Source organism: Lygodium microphyllum, chromosome 20, assembly GCF_053477565.2.
Source record: "Lygodium microphyllum isolate KBCC chromosome 20, Lygodium_microphyllum_v1.1.10, whole genome shotgun sequence".
NCBI lineage: Eukaryota > Viridiplantae > Streptophyta > Polypodiopsida > Schizaeales > Lygodiaceae > Lygodium > Lygodium microphyllum.
In genome coordinates, this window is record NC_141154.1 from 109,144,857 (window position 1) to 109,155,422 (window position 10,566).

A 10,566-nucleotide genomic window follows, 5' to 3' on the forward strand; every position below is an offset into this window, starting at 1 on the left:
TAAATAAACACAGGGGCCTATAAACTTAGCCCAACAACAAGACCATCTCCTAGAAGTCTTCTCCATACATATATACTTTATTTCAAAATTTTGAACTATTACTCTCTTGTTTTTAAGTCAATGTTGATAGAACAAAGGTCGAAGAGTGGTCATTGTTTGTAGTGGGATTTGTCTTTTATGGGATGCTTGCAACCCTCATGAGGAATGGAATGGCTAGTTATCATGGTATTCAAGGCACATTGTTGAAGAGGAATATATTTTGTAGTGGATAGTTAGGGCTTCTTTGGCCTCCAGTCAAGTCATTTGTTAGTTCTTGGCTGGATGCTGCTAGAATTTGTGGTTCTTCAGTGGAAAGCTACATTCAATGTTGTTGTCAACCCTATTCATAGATTTTAGTAACCTTTTTCTCGAAATTTAAATATGCTTGAGTTTTGTACTACTGTACTTTGGATGGAAATTGGAATGTTTGTTGTTGTCCCCATGCTGTACTATGTTACAAGCATTGTAGTGATGGCTAAGAAGCTTGTCTATTGTACATTTTAATGGCCCTTTTTAATTAATTTTTAAAATAATAAAGAGAAATGAGAAATATATAAATTTTATGTATAAAAAAACAAAGAAAGAAATTAATTTATTGACAATGGTGTGGAGTGTTGTTTGTTTGCTACTAGTAATCCCATTAGCAACCATTCAAAAAAATGAGGATTGTATTCAAGTGATGTGTAATGATCCATGTCATATGGATGTATGCCAATGTGGGGTTTAGATGTCAAAACATCAATCAAGAAGTCACCTAAACCTAATTGATTTGCTATATGAAGCTCTCCCTCACTTAGGATGTGGTCCAAATATGGGTGTAGCATAATGAGATCTCCTAAGAGCCTATTGCAGGCTAGTGTACAACATAGGTAAGGTCTTACTCAATTGTCTTGATAGCTTGTTGCTATTTAACATTTTTCATGATTTTTCAACTGAGTCATTCCTACTGTGCTCATTGAGGAAACCATTTCTTTAGGAAACATGATTTGGATTTTGCTAGTTGATCCAATTCATCTAAGTCTTTTGTCATTTTTATGCAACTTTTCTTAAAGGAGGTGATCAAGTGGTCACACAACACTCTTTCTTTTAATACTTTTTTTTTGCTATAATATCTTCTATTATGGTGGTGCACTTTATGAAGATAAACTAGTAGTCCTTCCAAGAGCATGGGAGGTTTTTAATTGCTTTAGCTGTTTTGTTATCTAGAAGTCCTAAGTCCAATTGATCATATCTATGAGCAAACAAAGTGAAGGCTCTATCCAATTGTCTGATGCTTGTAACAATATTCTCATGTGAGCTTGTAGACATGTCGATAGCTAAATCTAGGATGGATGGTTTCAGGTAGAAACCTGGAGGTGATTAAGGTCTAGTGCTATGTGTTTGGTGATTATGATTGGTTGATGTTTTCAATGTTGATGTTAGATTCTTGAGGGTTCTCGCCTTTTCATCAATGGTGGCATTTTCTTTCGATGCTTGCTCACGATTACTAGTTGTGGGTGATGTATGTGGGGTAGCTATTGATTGTTGTTCTTTTTCCGAACCTTGATTTTCATTGGACACGACATCTAAAGAACACAAGGTGATAGTCATTGAGTCTTCTATGGTCTTCTCCTTGTTCTTCAAGCTACTAATTCATGTAGTTGCCATAGTCAAGCCACCATAGATGGCTGATGTGGTTCTTTCTTTTGCATAGTTGAGGCCTTGTTATTCTCTTGAGGTTGCTATGGCACTGATATCTTTGTGGTTGACACATGTGGGGGGGGGGGGGTGTGACTTGCTTCTGTCTGCTAGCGGCATTGTGTTGCATCGAAATTGTTGGTATATAGGCTCTTTCTTTCTATACATAGTCACAGTTTTTGATTGTCTTGTGGCCTTGACGACGACTAATATTTCCATTTGAGACTATGCAATGTTTTGGGTTGGTAGACGTTCTCATAGATATGTTTCATGTGTGGAAGGTTTCTTGGTAGTCTGCAAAGCTATAGATGGTTGTTGAAGCTTGGTGAGCTAGATCTATCTATTCCAAACATAATAACCCTACGCATGCAATAAGGCTTTATAGACCCATCACATCTGTGTGTTGGTTCTCCTCCTATATTGATGATGCCTTGGTCTCCAGTTATGGAAATAGATCCTAGAGCTTGAGTTATAGGTGCAAAAAAATCTTTGTTAGCACTCTTAACTTTTGAGATCCACTTCTTTAGGTTTCTTTTGGATTTTGCAACTTCTCTTATTGGTCTTTTTTTAATCTCCTCTTATTGTCATGGATTAGTGAGTGGGGTGTTACCCCCTCCCTAGAGGCATTAGTAGGTTCAAGTGAAGACATTGATGGCATTCTCTGCTTGGCAGAGGTGGTATTTCACTTATTGAAAATCATGATGATTTTCACATTGGGTATGGTTAAGTGTATGCACTAATTGTTGTACTCAACCTTGTACTTGGTTTATCATTAAAATATTCTGCCTACTAGGGTTTGTGTCCCAACCCTTTTGTATTGGTAGCCTGTGAAAGATCATGGGGAGACTCTATCTCGATGCCCAACATTACCTTGCTGGACTTTTCTAAAAAGTTTCATATCTCATCTTTGGAAGAGTTGGACTTGGCATAGGCTTGTGCCTCCCTATTTTTATACAAGCATCATGTTTCAAGATGTTTTGATTGAATCCTTTGTCAAACAATGAGAGCATCTAAGGTGTGCTCCTGCCATTATCTTGACCCCCTAAGATAGGCAAGTTGCATGAGTTCCTTGTCTCAAAGGATGATAGGTAGGTATGCTCTTTCCTTGGGTTTGTCATTGGAAAGCTCATCCTTTGGGCATGTTTTTGTGGTTGGCTCATTGTCATCATGTTGCTCACATTAGCTAGAGTTTCATCTTTCTTCAAAAGGGCATAGTTGTACTTAAGCCTTATGTCATGCACCTTCGTCCACTTCCACTTCCAAGATTTTAAGAGTTCTTCTAGGGATTGTAGTTGTAATAAATCATCAAGGACTTAGTGCTAAAGTGGGAGGGAAGGGGGGGGGCATATAAAGTTGTGAGAATAATATGCCCATAATCTTTTTTCCATTAATTAAGCCATCTTGTTCAAGACTCCTTCTTTTGGACCTCCCACCATTGTAAGGGGTGTGTACCTTGCACCACCACTGTGAGGGGTGTATGCCTTGCTACTTGTTACATTTCTTTCTTTCCATGAAATCTGAGTTATAGCTATGGCTGCCTTGATCATGGCTTTAGTTATATTTCCTTGTTCATTTTATGTGTTTCTTGGATATGAGTAACTTTCTCTTTTACATTGGTATCAAAGCATGGATTTAGTCGTAGTAGATGATCAATTTCATATGTGCATCTAGTTATAATCAACTCAAGACAAGGTATTGTAATTAGATTTTGGTTATAAGGTGTGGTCACATCATATTTGTAGTTGGATATATTTTAATACTCTTAATTGGGGTCATTTTGGTGACCATTGACATGAATATGGAAAGAATGGTGGTTGAGATGCTAATTTACAGGTCGTGATCCCATTAGAGATCAATTTTAAGGAAACTTGAACAAAGTGGGACTCCTAGAGTTTGGAGAAGGAGGTAATCGTGGTTACTTTTCCTCAATTTAACCCTTATTTTCTTGTTCTTCTTCAAGTTTCCTCAAGCTTCATGGATGGTTTGAGCTCTTTGCCTACTTCTCCTACAATATGCTTCACCACAAAGCTCCAAATGAAGATTTTCACAATCTACATTGAAGGACCATCAAGTTTTGAACATCTTTTAGTTCTTGGAGGTGAGTAATGGATGGTCTCTCTTGCTTCCTTTTTGAGATTCAAGACACAAATAAGAAATTTTATATTTGAAGCATCTTTAATCATCTCAAGCTTACTTTCTCAAGCTTTAAGGCATATTTGAGCCTTCCTCTAAGCTTCTCCCTCTTCCTACACCACTAAAGCTTGTTCATCCACCTTCAATGGCTGCCATAAATAGGGCAACATACGGATCCTTTGAAATTTTTATCCTCTAAACACTTCATGGTACTTCTTCAACAATATTTTGAAGGGATTTCTCCTCTCTTGACAACCATTACAACAAAGTATTGAATCTTTGTAGAATCTTGGATCATTGTGCTCCTAATCATGGAGCTTTTATGCTAAATCATTTCAAGGGCATACAAGGAGATCCATTCCACAAAAGCTTGGCCAATGTTATTGAACTATGGAAGAATCTTGTGTCATTCTCACTCTTAAAGAGGAACATCAAGCATTTAACAAGAATTGCTTCAAGTATCTTAACAACCAAGCTTTGTACCAAGGGTTGGATTATTCTCTTGAAATTTGGATTAATCTTCAACTATAATTGCAGGCATTGATTCGGATTTATGGGGTTTTGATTACTCTTCAACTAATATATGGAATATTGATTCAAGATTGGCATACTTGAAGATAGATAAAAACTTCAAGTAAATTCAACATCAATCTTAGCATACTTCATCAACATCAAATAGTGACCAAGGCATTTCATTCACTCTTTTCTAATCTCTCCAATTCCAAGTGTTGAAGTATAGCCTATTGCTTATGGAGAGATTGAATTGGATATAACTTCTTTGTTGGAGTGAAAATTCAGTCAAACTATGTTGAAATTTAGTGCTCACTCATTGCTTATTGAAATTCTATCATTGTGTGAATGATAATTTAGCTCCTCAACTTGATTTTCATAATTTCTATTCTTTATGATTGAAACATGCATGCTAGTACATTGAAACGTAAAATTTTAGTGAGTTCTTGTGATTGTCTAATCTCAAAATTTTGATCTCTTGTGATATTTTACATTGAAAATACCCAAGAAATTGTAAAAAATGAGTTTAGTAATTTAGCGAGTCATTGATTACTAAAGATAAGCCTAGTGATTACTAAAGATAAACCTTCATCGACCCATTTGATTCATTAGAAGCTTTCAAATTGGTGCATATCATTGAATGCCCAAAGCCTTATTTCACTCACACATATCATACTTGTTTTCTAGAACGTAGTAGTGCCATGCATACATACTAAATGAGAAAAAAGGTCAAAGTCGGATGAGAAAGCAAGATTAACCCTTCCTTGCTAGTTAGGACTCTGCAAGGATGCACAACTTGGCTCGGAACAAATTTGCACACCTTTCGGAGTTTTAGAGCCCATTTAGATGCCCCTTCTGTCATTTTATCCCTCACCACATGTGGTGGACCATGAAAGATTACTTGGGATAGAGTGGAAAAGGTTTGAAGACCATTTTGCATAAACATAACTATAGGTTATTCCAGTCTATTGTACCATTCATTAACAGGGTATAGGTGTACACAAAAGAAAAAGGAAATTTTGCAGTGATGATTGGAGTTGAAATTTAGCCATTTGTAGGTGTATACAGGTGGTTCTTAGTCAAATAGTGAAATTCAAAGAAAATTTAGGTTTTACATAGGTTAATAGTAGGTGTGTTTCTACTCTTGGAGTGGTATAATAGGTCTTATAGGTACCCTACAGGTGTAATTTAGGTTTATTCAGATTTGGTATAATTAAGACCAATTTCAAGAGTACTTACATGTGTAAACAGGGCATATATAGGTGTTTGAATTATCTTGGATAGATTCGCTGAAAATTAACTCTAGGATTAGTTAAGGGCTTCCTAATGAAAAATAGAGTACGTAGGAGGATTGGAGACTTTATTATTAAGGTCTCAAGATAGATTTTATCTTATTTGGATACCAAAATTGAAAGTTAAAAAGTATCACCTATAGTTAATAGTGTTCTTCCTCTCCTACAGACCCATATTCTACTCCACTTCTTGATCCTACAATATTGAGAAAGGAGAAACTTCTAAGGTTAGAGATACACATCAACCCAATGGATATAAGATCAAGAACAAATCAATACCTCAATTTAGTCAAAAGAATGACAATAGGCATGAGGAGGAGGTATGCATAGATGATGAAGAACATGGATGTGATCCTTTCTATAAGTCATTCTATCCTCAGTACCCTACCATGCCAAGACAAGTAGAGGTTAATCATGGTGAAAGACAAGAGGGTATAAGAAGATCTATGCAAGATCAACTTCCAAGAGAACGACAATCATTTGAAAGGTCCTCTAATCAAGGAAATGGTCAATAATTTCATCAAGATTTTGGTAGCAATCAACATGGATAGCCCTATAAAAGGCACCAAACACAGAATAAAGTTTATTGGAGATAACAATCCTTTTGACAGTCCCCAACTCTAATCAGTCTCTATACAATGATTATGATTATAAGGAGAAGATTAGCATTACCAACTTCAAGGGAGACAATTCTTTGCCTATGGAGTGGGAAGAATGGATCAACAAACTTAAAATGTATTTTATTCTTTACCCAAGAAGAGATACAACAAAAATTTACTATGTAGCCCTTCACCTTGAAGGTTATGCCCACACTTGGTGGAGGTACATGCAAAATATTATGGAGGAGTTTGGTACATGGAATGAATTTAAGCATGTAATGTTTGATGTATTTGTTGCTCAAATGGAGAAGGAAATGTTGCAAAGAAAATGGTATGATTTGAAGCAAAGGCGAATGTCTGTAAAGAATTACTCCAATATATTCTTGAATTTATCTATGTATATAGAAGGTATTATGAATATAGTTAAGCTAAATAAATACGTCTTCAAGCTTAATTTACGTCTCTCTTTGGAGGTGGGTGCAATATAGCCTAGAAATATTCATGAGGCAATTCAGCTTGCTCAATAGTATAACCAAACATATCATAGAGATATGTCATCATTTTAGCCCAAAACTATGGAAAATTCAATTTTAAATCAGCCTTTTAGGTTGGGACAACAAATTAGTCAATAAAGGAAACCATTTAGACAAGAGAACACATTTCAAAGTTCTTACATCAAGGTTCCAACTTTTCCTATATTTTATGGCACAAAATAAAAAATAAATTCAAGGCCTAATGTTGATTCAAAATTAGAGTTTAAAATGACCTATTTTGGAGGAAAACCTACATCAAATAATTCTCAAGGTAAGCATGTGTCTACTGAAAAATTGAAGGAGATGTATACTAAAGGTTTGTGCTTTAAGTATGGGGAGAAATGGACTCCTAATCATAAGTCAAAGTGCGAATTAAAGGGAGAAAAAATCCGCATGATCATAGAAGAGAGATCAGATGAAGATGTGAATGAGAGTGAGTTTTTTCAATATTTACCTTTACCTATAGTGGAGGAACCACATGAAGATGAAGAAGTTGGAAATAAAGAGTTCTATGATTTGATGAGCGATTTTTCTTTTCGACCTGGGTGGTTGTTTTATGATTTGTTCTATATCTCACAATGCATGGATAGGTAATAGAGGTGAAAATACTCTTTGGATCAAAGGGCTTATTAATGGCAAGGTTGCCTATATTCTTATGGATACAAACAACACACATAGTTTTATAAATACTAAATCTTGAAAGGGTTGAAGCTACTACCTAAAGAGATGGAGATACCATTGAGGATAGATATTGCTAATGGGACTTTTGAAGCCAACCACGAAGTGTACCCATGCACTCCTATTGAGTTTTCACTGTCATGCATTATACAAACTAATTTGATAGCATTGGATATGGGACCCATTGACATATTACTTGGTTGTGATTGGTTGAAAAAAGTAGGAAAATTTACCATGGATTTGAATGCCATGAAATTGGAATTTTCTTGGAATAGTTAGCCAATTACCTTGCATACCACTGGATCACAAGTATATGGGGTTCATTCCCATAAAGAAATTGCAGAGAGAAATACATGTTAAGTCTTGTGTATTTGCCATTCTTTTTTCTAAAGAGAATAAAGATCAGTCTAAACTCACTCAAAAGAATAAGAGTTCAGCATTGAGTAAATTGTTGGAGGAACATAAAGACATATTTCAGCCCCCATCTTCATTACCACCCAGGAGAGAGGTTGATCATTGTGATATCCCGAATTTGATTTAAAATCTTCTCGACTTCTTGCAAAATGGACTTGAAGAACTCTAAAATCGTTAAATAGAAAAGATATCGAGAAAAAATCCCGGATGATCATAACCTGACATTTTTTCAGCTAGTTTTGGAGATTTAATGCAAAAGGAAGGATTGGCGAAATCGTGTGTGTTGCAATCACAGTTTACATGCAACAAACATTACTCCAAAAACAACGAGGAGAAGGAGCAATTTGGAAGACTTTTGACTAGGTGTCCTGTCGTGGGGTTTTACCCCTTGTTTGGAGCCATTGGAACCATTAGATTTACGATTTGAGAATCAGATTGCATCTTGGAAGCTTCAGATTGCCGATTTTGCCAAGATCCCCTCCATAAAGAGCTCTTCTTCTTAGCCACAACCCTTCTTTTCTAATTTAGCTATAAATAAGAGGCATGGGGAGTAGTTGAGGAAGTCTGAGCAAGAGGGGAGAGGCCCTTCTCAAGAGTATAGAGCAAGAGGGAGGAAAAGAGAGGGAGGTAGAATATCCCCCCCTGAGAGGCTATGAGAGGGAGCTAGAGAGGGGGAGAATTAGAAAGAGAGAGAGAGAGAGGGAAGATCCTGAGAGGCTATGAGAGATGGAATTAGAGAGGGGGTTAGAGAGGAAATGAATTAACTCAACCTCCCCCTCTCTCGGTCTTCAACTCGGCAAGCTGCTCTCATGCTCTCTCATCCTGAATTCATTCCACCTTCTCTATCTCTCGAACCCACTCCCCAAAATGGCTCCAAAGCAATGAGATGGAAAGACCATGAAATCCATCACAACTGGTCAAATAACCGGTATTGCCAGAGATACGAGAATGCCCAAGGTTTTTAGAAGAATTGCCGCTATCAAACGGAACATCAGGTGTGGTGAATGCAAGTGCAAGCAAATAAAAAATTCCCAATGATGCATGGGGGATTCACTAGTAGTAATAAGGAGACATCACCTGCGTGCAAGAAATATATGAAAATACCCCTTATCTACCCCCTATTTATGGGGCCTTACCTTATAAAATGTACCTTCCTTCCCTTAAATAACCCCTTCCCTTACACTCACGTGGTACCATACGGTAAACCTTAGTGGACCCTCGGGCAATGATGTCATGCCAAACCACGTTGTTCACAATTGAGAAATAGGCTATTATTTTCATATTGCCACATAAAATAATAAAGTTTGTTCCAAAATTAAGTACATAAAATGCTTGCTTTTACTTTTATACTTACACGAAATGTCAGTTTCATCTAGAGACCATATTAATACATGCACAAATAGTTAATTGCTACCTATGATTTGTAGATAGATTAATGGAGATTATAATTCGTAGAATCATGATGAAAATAGTTGTAGGAGGTTATTGTACGAAATGAGTAAAGGACATTATGCGCACTCGATATTAGTAAAATAATTGGATATATTTATTACCAAACGCGACAATGATTAGGAGTTGATTAACACTTAAAAAGTGAAAGTCTATTTAAAGAATCTTGTAAATCATCTCGTTAAATTATATTCGCTTATGTTGGGTAAGTTAGCCCTAAACGGGAAATTCATGTCTTGCTTAACAACGTTGAAAGATTTGTACTCAACACTTCTTTATGGGAAGAAGAATCCTTGTCGTTAGAATGTAAGGTTACCTTGGGTTAAGGATCTACCTTGGCTATGGTGTGATTGTCATTATTTGAAAGGATTATTTGTGTTTGCTAGAATCTAGATCTCTTATTAAAAACATTGACAAACACGATAAAAGAAAAGATCGTGCTAGGCTACCCCTAAGCTAGCTGCGAGACCCTACTCCAAGGGGGTCATGATTATCACTTCGAGAGGTTTAGATCAGCTCCATAGCGGAAAGGTCTATCCATAAGGAAAGTCTTGAGTAGTAGGAAATGTGGATGCCACGGGGGGGCTCTGGCCATAAATTCCACACTACTCCTAGAATTTGACGAGCCCCTTCGCGACCCAAGATGGGATCCTGGAACCCTTATACTAGTTACAAGGGTGGAATCTTGGTGGGCAAAATACCCTCATGGAATTCTGTTTATCTCCCACAGGATCGAAAAGATGAAAATTGTAATAATATAATAAAGGAATTTGTTTTACTCAAGGTTTGTTTGAACTGTATGCGTGTCTGTGAAATAAATTATGTAAAGAAACTTATGATTTAAGGGACTATTTAAGAAATCTAGTTGTATATGTTTCAATAAATGTGTTATAGGTCTGTCCAATGGTAGGGTGGTCCTGGTTAGCTTTGGGAGCTTTTTTAAATCGGCGATAGAAATAGGAAGACGATAAACTGACCAACTAGTCTTAGGTAGAACCAGCTTGCATTATTTTAGGGGGTTGGAATGGGATTTTGCCTTATGGGCAGGAGGGTTGATGTACCACACTCCTCTCTGTCTCCCATTCTCTTTGAACCAAGTGCAATGGCAAGTCCGCTTCAGTCCAAGTAATCCTATAGGAAGTGTGAACTCAAAATTACTGACACTAGCTAGATGTTAGGAGACCTGTCTAATTTTAGGAACTCAAAAATTCTTGTCGATCCTAGTAGGTTCTGTCGGAACTC